Source organism: Maniola hyperantus, chromosome 8, assembly GCF_902806685.2.
Source record: "Maniola hyperantus chromosome 8, iAphHyp1.2, whole genome shotgun sequence".
Classification (NCBI taxonomy): Eukaryota; Metazoa; Arthropoda; class Insecta; order Lepidoptera; family Nymphalidae; genus Maniola; species Maniola hyperantus.
In genome coordinates this window covers 11,636,397-11,645,071 of record NC_048543.1, presented here as the reverse complement: position 1 = coordinate 11,645,071, position 8,675 = coordinate 11,636,397, and positions in this window count along the sequence as shown.

The following is an 8,675-nucleotide window of genomic DNA, read 5'->3' as shown; positions in this document are numbered from 1 at the left end:
CTAGTGAAGGTGGTGAAATTGCAATCTCTAGAGTTTTTCCGGGACACAATTAGAGGTGTTCCCGGAGGTCCGAGCCGGGTCAGTAATAAAATTAAGAAGACGCCCCGAGCGCGGTCGTGGTAACTCGATGCCTTTGCTGACCGTAAAACAAATCCGTCCAGTGCCTTCGGCTGGTATGGAGACTCCTTAGTCGTATAAACTTTTTATTGGATTTTTAGGGTTCCGTTCCCGAAGGGTGCCAACAGGGCCATATTACGTGCTATTATTAAGTCTCCGCTGTCCGTCCGTCCTGCATCTGTCTGTCAGCGGGCTGTATTTCGTGAACCAGTTATCAGGTATTTAAGTAGCGAGTTGAAAAACAACAATAATAAGAATTTCAAAATGATGTCAAAAAAATTTAAAAAGGCTTATTTCTTGTACCATGGTACCTACGGAACCCTTCGTTTGCGAGTCGCACTTGAGCGACTTTTATATTGTAACAACAAACAAATACCTAAAGAAGTAGGTAATCTTTCTGAAGTGCTTGCTATTTATTTTCATTTGTAGGTTCTAAAGAAATGTGGACTAGCTAAGATTTAGATTTGACTAAGTGCGTAAGTACTTAAGCTAACTGCACTGACTGACTCATTTATGGACCATTTATTTGCATTATAAAAATAACATAGACTGATTGATCCGTCTACGCATAGCTCAAACCACTGGACGGATCGGGCTGGGCATGAAGATAGATAAGAAAGGATTTTTGAAAATGCTACCTAAGGGGGTAAAAATTTCTGTAGGTAGTCTGCGCGGACGAAGTCGCAGGCATAACCTAGATTTTAATATTAAAACAAAAAGTTTCACATCTGAGGAAGTCTCTACGGGCGGTTATGTGGTCACGTATGCGATGTCCATATTCTGAATAACACTTGAATGGCGCGTCCTAACGCACTCACATTCTTGTTTGTCCTCATACTGTGTACCCACGTGACTGGAATGCTACTGTACCGCCACCCGTATCATGTAAGACCTTTTTATACAAACTTACTGCTGCTCTTATATTTTCTTACATTTATCTTCAGCTAATATAAAAGTAACTCAAGAAAACTCTATTTCGAACTCTGAAAATGGCGATAATATGTTTATTACGATAAGCATATTATCGCCATTTTCAGATGGTAAATACTCCAATAGAAATATTAATATTTTTATGGCATAGCAAAATGATTATGTACCCATTTTACACAAAGTTAAGTTCGAATGGAAAAGTGAGATAAAAAAAATATTTGCGTTAGACTCATGGCTGCCGTACCACATTAAAGATTATAGGCATCTTCATCAATCATCACCATTTTCTTCATCATTTCTTTTTTAGCATCTGAGGCATTAGTGCTCTAAGGACGTTTCATCGTTTCATCGTGCCTAAAAACGTTTCATCTAAACCTGATTATACATAGTAGGTAAGTAGATACCAGTGTGAAAATCTATCAACAGGTGCTCAAACGATTGCTCTCTTTAGTATTTGTTAATAAAATGAAAGTTCCACATAAATTCGAACTTCTACCTCAAGTGCATTATAAAATACCATGTGTATTTGAACAGCAACCTTTATCCGGAGTGCTTGCGTGGAAATATAGCAGTCCAGGAGTCGCGAAGTTGGCCCGCAGTTAGGGAAGATTTGTCGCGCGCCCGCCGACTAATGCTATACTCTTCTTGTAAGTAAAAATTATGATTATCGCCCGCCGAGCTGAGCCCTTGATCCCTAACTAGCGAGCGGCTCTAGACGCGGGACTTTCCTTTTCTTCTCAACTATAACTCTTTTTTATTGCTTTCCCGTTGCACCGCTGCCCGCTGGATTACCACTGGCCTAACTGATCGCTCCGTAAACTATCTGGGCTAGAATCGACTTCGAATTTTCTTTTCAGTTACTAACGTGAATTAATAGATACCTGGTTCGCCATTTTCTTACAAAATTTTCATGCACGCTATTTTATTATCTATTACATCGACATAATATGTAGGTAGGTATACTAACGGCTCAAACCTGGTCTAGAAAATTGAAATTTTGCGTGTAGGTTTTCTTTGTAAAGAAGATAGAAATTTTAGAAATTCAACGAGATCTTCAAAATATGAATGGATATTAATTTGAGGTGGGTACTTCTGTTTTAGGTACCTCATATTTTTAGGTACGTACCTAACTAGGTACTATTTCATTTCTGGTCACTTTCCTTCGCATGTTTATACTTTATATACTTACCTAAGTACCTACTGGTTTCCTATACCCCATTTCATTTACTAAACAAACGAAACATCCATCCCGGAGTGCAATACAATACTTACATAAACGCGGAGGGTCGAGTCGGTCGATTAAGGAAGAGTGCACCGTTGCTGAGCAACGCCGCCATCTTGCCCACCCGGACCCCAACCCACCCAACCCCCCCACTGTAAACAACGCTGTATCGTTGCACTGAAATACTCGATATATTAAAAAGCTTCTTGAGTTTCTGAAAAATCTCTTTCCACTGAATGTTAAACAAAATATACCATTTGAATTTTCAAGTCGAATTCGAACAGATATTTTCGATACAATTATTTAAATAGGTACTTTACAGCTAGTTCTTAAGAAAATAAGGCATTTTAATCATTAATCAAATCAAACTGTGTGATCAGCTAACACTATCACATTTAGTCGAACCTATTTCTAGCAGTAATTTACCTATACGACCTGTCAGATTTCAGTCCACTCCACAACCGGTGTCCCTAACCTAAAATTTAATTAAGGAAGTATGATTTTTAGATTCAGGTACTTAAAAATTGTAGTTTAATATAAGCCATATTAGATAGGAATCGAAAATGAAAGTTGAAGATAAAAGCTCTTCACAATGATTATAACGAACTTTCAATTAAAAAGTCGCTATATACGGTTCTTGGTGAGCTGTTAAAAAAACTTAAAAACCCGAGCTAGCTGCAGTTAAATGAATGTTAAACGTTCAATTTCTCGGGATCGCTGCAAAGACAAATGGTGACTATTATTCAAGCCTGGAACCCTCTGCGCTCCGCTATTGCAGAATTAATACAGTCATTTTCATAATCCTGAAAAACTAAAATTACGAAGCAAAATGTATTGCTACTTTATTACATTTTATTAATTAAGATTTATCCTAAAGAACCTATAAAATAAGAAGTAAGAATAGTCTTTGGTACCTTCACTAAGAAAGAATTTTCAGAAATTACATCCGAACTACTCGCGACTTCGTCTGCGTGGACTGCACAACTTTCAAACCCCTATTTCACCCCCTTAGGGGTTGAATTTTCAAAAATCCTTTCTTAGCGGATGCCTATGTCATAATAGCTATCTGCATGCCAAATTCCAGCCAGATTCGTCCAGTAGTTTGAGCTGTGCGTCGCGTTGATAGATCAGTCAGTCAGTCACCTTTTATTTTTATATATTTAGATGAAGCCAAGGGCGAGTCAGCTGGTTGATACTACCTATTTTGCTGCATACCCATAGCTGAAAATGTACCCACTGTAAAAAATCATACAAATTTTAACGTGCTATGTTGAAACATTTCTTATTCTATCTTGAATATTTCATGTAGATAATCGCGCGTATTCGTAATGATACCAACCTGAGGCGGTACATCAACATCCTTCACTCTGCATGGTAATTCTTCTAGAATTCAAAATAGGAATAGAAGTGGTAAGCCATGGTTGCCTATTGGTTAAGACGTTGACCTCTAACCTTTCGGAGGTATGTTCATTTTTAAGCACATGCTTTAACGGTAAAGGAAGTCTGCGTGCCTATAAGAATTCTCCATGAAGTTCTCAAAGTTCTCACTTGGCCGGCCAGTGTGGTGAACTATTGCCTAAACCCTCCTCATTCTAAGAGGAGAGAGAGGAGAGTTAAGTAGTTTGTCGGCGTCTAGCGATGGGTTGAGATGATGATGATGATAGAAGTGGTAAAGGAGCGTGAGCTTGACGCATGTGTCATGTGAAACATGAGTGCGTTTTGTATAAACGACGTAACCGTATTTGTATATTACGTTGCAGCCCTGTATAGGTAGGTATCTAGTCAAAGTTAACGTTAACTTTGCTTAAAACGGCCAAAATTGTATGGAAATTTTTAGGGGAGTGGGCTTCCGCTGCCCGTATTCTGCCCGTCCGTCTGTCTGTCAGTGGGCTGGATCTCGTGAACCGTAATAGTGCGCTGCGGTGCGGTGCGCTGTGGTGCGTTGCGGCGCGCTGCGGTGCGATGTGCTGCGGTGCGTTGCGGTGCGGTGTGCTGCGGTGCGTTGCGGCGCAGTGCGGTGCGATGCAGTGCGGTGCGGTGCGCCTCACTGCGGTGTGTTGCGGTACGCTGCGGAGCACACACAAGACAAGACAGCAAATCGATTTTTTTTTTAAATATGATAATCATACTACACTTTTTGAAAGTCAAATAGATGAATAAATTAATAGGTGATAGGAAGTAGGTAAGTACCATTTCTATTCAGTCATTTGGAATTCTGTGGTAATTCCCATTAAGTTTATATTATTAAAACAGAAGGCAATCTGTACAGCGTTTTAATGTATTATGTAGAATTATAAAGGCGTCGAGGCCCGCTTACTTCTTATGATTTATTCATGAGGAAGAACGACGTAAAATTTGAACATGCCTACTTGTACAGGGGCATTTTGGTATTAAATGTCAAGCGATTTAAGCGCCTAATTTGTTTTTCATAAAGATTTATCGGCAACTACTTAAAATACTAATTTTATTTAACGACGTAAGTAAACACTTTTCAATTTCAAGCCTGTTATGGATAAAACTGGTATTTTATTCATTAGAAACTGATTTTCATGGAAAGAGTTCTAAATGGTAGGTACCTCTCATCAGAATTATTACAAAAATAAAAAAAGTTGAAACATTATTTGGTATTTTAAATTTGTACATTATCAAATTGTATTGCCAATTTTTTGTTCGATGTCAAGTTAGGTCTTGACCAGAGAGTAGTATATTCCTTGGCTCTTGACTGGAATCTGTCAAATGGAAAGATTTTTTTTAAATTTATTTATTCAGGTACAAGTTAGCCCTTGACTGCAATCTCACCTGGTGGTAAGTGACGATGCTGTCTTAGATGTAAGCGAGCTAATCTGGAAGGGCTATGGCAGTTTTTATTAAACCCGTGCCCCTTCGGTTTCTACACGGCATCGTACCAGAACGCTAAATCGCTTGGTGGCACGGCTTTGCCGGTAGGGTGATAACTAGCCACGGCCGAAGCCTCCTACCAGATAGTACCTGTAGCGGCACTTTTTTTTTTTTAGCAACACGTAGCAGCAACCTGTTACGATGACAGTTTATTAAATACCACTATAAATGGTTTCTACGCGGCATCGTACCGGAACTTTAAATTGCTTGGAAACCGGTTATCGACAGGGTGGCAGCTAGCCACAGCCAAAGCCTCCTACCAGACCAGACTAAATTATTTAGAATCAATTAATTGAATTTAGAATAGTTTTGAACAATAATTAGGAATCATAATTATATTATTAGACCTACACTGAGGAGTAGTAGTCTTTATACTGTGGCATAACTCCACAGTTCTATGCAATATTCAAACGAGTGCAAGTAGGTACTGAACTACTATATACTACACCACGAAGCCAGTGCAATATTCATGAGAAGTGTGTACTGACAGTCGGCTCCGAGTTCGTAGCAACCGGGCGAATTTATACACAACAAACAAATATTTCCCAAAGAAAACTTCTTTGAAGTCGGAAACAAAGCCAATCCACCGCGGTTATCCGTGATATTTTCGGAGTCGTAGGTACCTTATTCGCAAACATCGAATACGTATACAATACAGTGCGAAACGAAATTCGAAGGATAGATAATTTCGTAGCGAAAGAAATAAGGCGAAGGGAAAAAAATATAAATTGAATAGTCGAATACACGCATCCCGGCATTACCATAAAGGCAACAGGGATCAACTGGGATTCCACTACGAACTTTTTTATTTTCCTTCCACCTCTAAATCTCCAACCAAATCTTCGCGAATCTGCAAATGTTGATTTGATGATGTCGTGCCGCTTTCGGCTCTACGCGTAGACGCTCTTTGCGTAGACGTTCTACGCTCGTAGGCTCAAAGCACACACGATTGTACCCCGGTGAAAATTGCCTTGCGCTACAAGTCTGCCATTTTGAAAAAACCTCGTTTCGGCGGCCAATGAAAAAACATAATATATCAATCGATAGTTACTTAATGTAACTACAATCAAAAAATGTTCAGTGATGAAATGTCGTAAGTGATGTAATATTATGTACTTTCTGAGATATTTGAGTTCAAAATCTTAGAAAAATAAAGCATTAAAATTATCATTTTCTTAATTTTTACACAAAAATATATCTGATATACCCTAAAAAATAAATAAAACATGAAATGCTTCGCAATTCCTGCCTCGATAATGGACAGGATCCAGGAGACCCCATGTGGTAAGTCGTAACATTTATACATGCGATTCACGGAAGGTGTAAGCACAGGTAAATTACACTAATACATCTTTGATCTACTATATGAATAAAAAAGACAATTATACATTATTATTCATGCTTTATTTTTCTACGTTTTTAAACAAAAATATCTCAGAAAATATATCACAATGATTTTATTGTAATCACTTATTCAGTCGATTGACACATTTTATTACTGGCCGCTGAAATGAATATTATTTCAAAATGGCGGAGTTGTGGGTATGTCAGGTTCCATACAAAAAAGTTCGAACCTCTTTATGTAATCCACGCGGACGAAATAGCGGGAACAAGCTATAGTGTAAAATAAAGTATCCAATGTGTTTTAGCCCTAAGCCGCGCCTTACTCCTTTTACTGATATTAATTATTCAAATCGAAGCCAATATATTATTTATTGATTCAATTACATTCGGTATAATATAATATGCGAAATACAATTATTGACTATTAATACAATAATATAAATTAATTAGGAAATTCAGAATTGATTGGCCTGGTACATCCATATCAATTAATTGTACTTAATATTCGTTTCAATTATTGAATCAAAAAAGGCATACGTAGTTGGAATTTTTGTAGTACCTATTTACTTAATCTCCTAAATGTTGCCAACCTCCCTGGTGCAGGGATGAGCGCTGTGGTCTTATAAGACGTGAACGTCTTGGATTTGATTCCTCAGGGCCAATTAATTAGTGTTATTTAAGAGAAAACTTCTTTAGGCAAGTTGGGTGACTTTGGGATGGGTAAAAGGTCGCGTCACCGACTAATGATATGAAAGATCGATAGTCTTATACTATATACTTACCTACCCATAATTTTTGATACCAATTAATTTTAAAACTAAAAAACCCACTGTTATTTCCGTTATTTCATAGTTTTAAGTTTTAATACTGAAGGCTGTCCCTCACTAACTGCCAATTTTTTTACGTAGTCTCTACAGTCCGCGATAGGTTGAGACGGCGATCGGGAAGGGAACGCCCCGCACACCCGCACAGCCTCCGTGCTAACCCCGTGCGGGCGAGCGCGGGTGACGTGCGGGTATGCGGGACGTGCAATCAGGGGCTAACATGACATCATCGAATAAAATCCATACATATATATACTTATACTAATTGCAAAAGTGTGTCTGTCTGTCTGCTAGCTTTTCACGATCCAACAGTTTAACCGATTTTGATGTAATTTGGTACGGAGTTAGCTTACATCCCGGGGAAGGACATAGGCTACTGTTTATCCGGGAAAATTAAAGTTCCCACGGGATTTTTAAAAACCTAAATCCACGCGGAGGAAGTCGCGGGCATCATCTAGTAATATACTCAAGGAACTTGAAATAATTTCTTTGAAAACGTTTGGTGAACTAACGGGAGAGCAAAAGGTTTCGGGTGCGAGGATTACGTGCTCATCCACTGCGGTCATTAAGACACATTAGGTTCCCCCACTCGCCCCCCCCACTAAGCTGCACCAATCCGCTTTTTAATTCAACTTTCCTTCTCCCAATTTGCATGATTACTTTCGTTTTTATTATGCCCTGGTGATTGTCTGCGCTTTTAGAGTATACTGATGCTTTGTTAATTGTATTGGAGTGTTATGTCTTCTAATAGTAAAACCCCCAACTTTTTTGCTTCGTATTGCCAGTAGGTCCTATAGCTGAAGTTATTTCTTTATACATCATCATCATCATCATGACTACCCATCGCCGGCTCATTACAGCGAACGGGTCTCCTCTCAGAGTGAGAAGAGTTTTTGGCCATAATCTACCACGCTGGCCATGTGCGGATTGATATACTTCGCACACACCTTTATACAAAGTTATTTCTTTATACAAAGTGTAGAAAATGACTTATTGAAATGAAATGAAATTACTACCTTACTTGAATACAAGAATGCAAGTTTTCAAGATCATAGACGTAACACTATGGAGTTCTCGGATCGCTAAATGACTGGATGGCTAAAAACTTTGCCTTAGCTTCTAAAACTAATAATTTAGTTTTATTTTATATCAATCTTATTTTAGGTGTTCATAAAAAAAGCTTCATTCAAACCGTCAAATAGTAAGCTTACGCGTCGCAATTCAAACAAGTTTATTGTCCTGTCATACGAACGCGACAGATCGTGATGAAATTAAATTGGGAGCATCGCTCCGTTATGTGGAAAATAATAAGTGGTATATTCACGCGCCGGTGGCAGGGG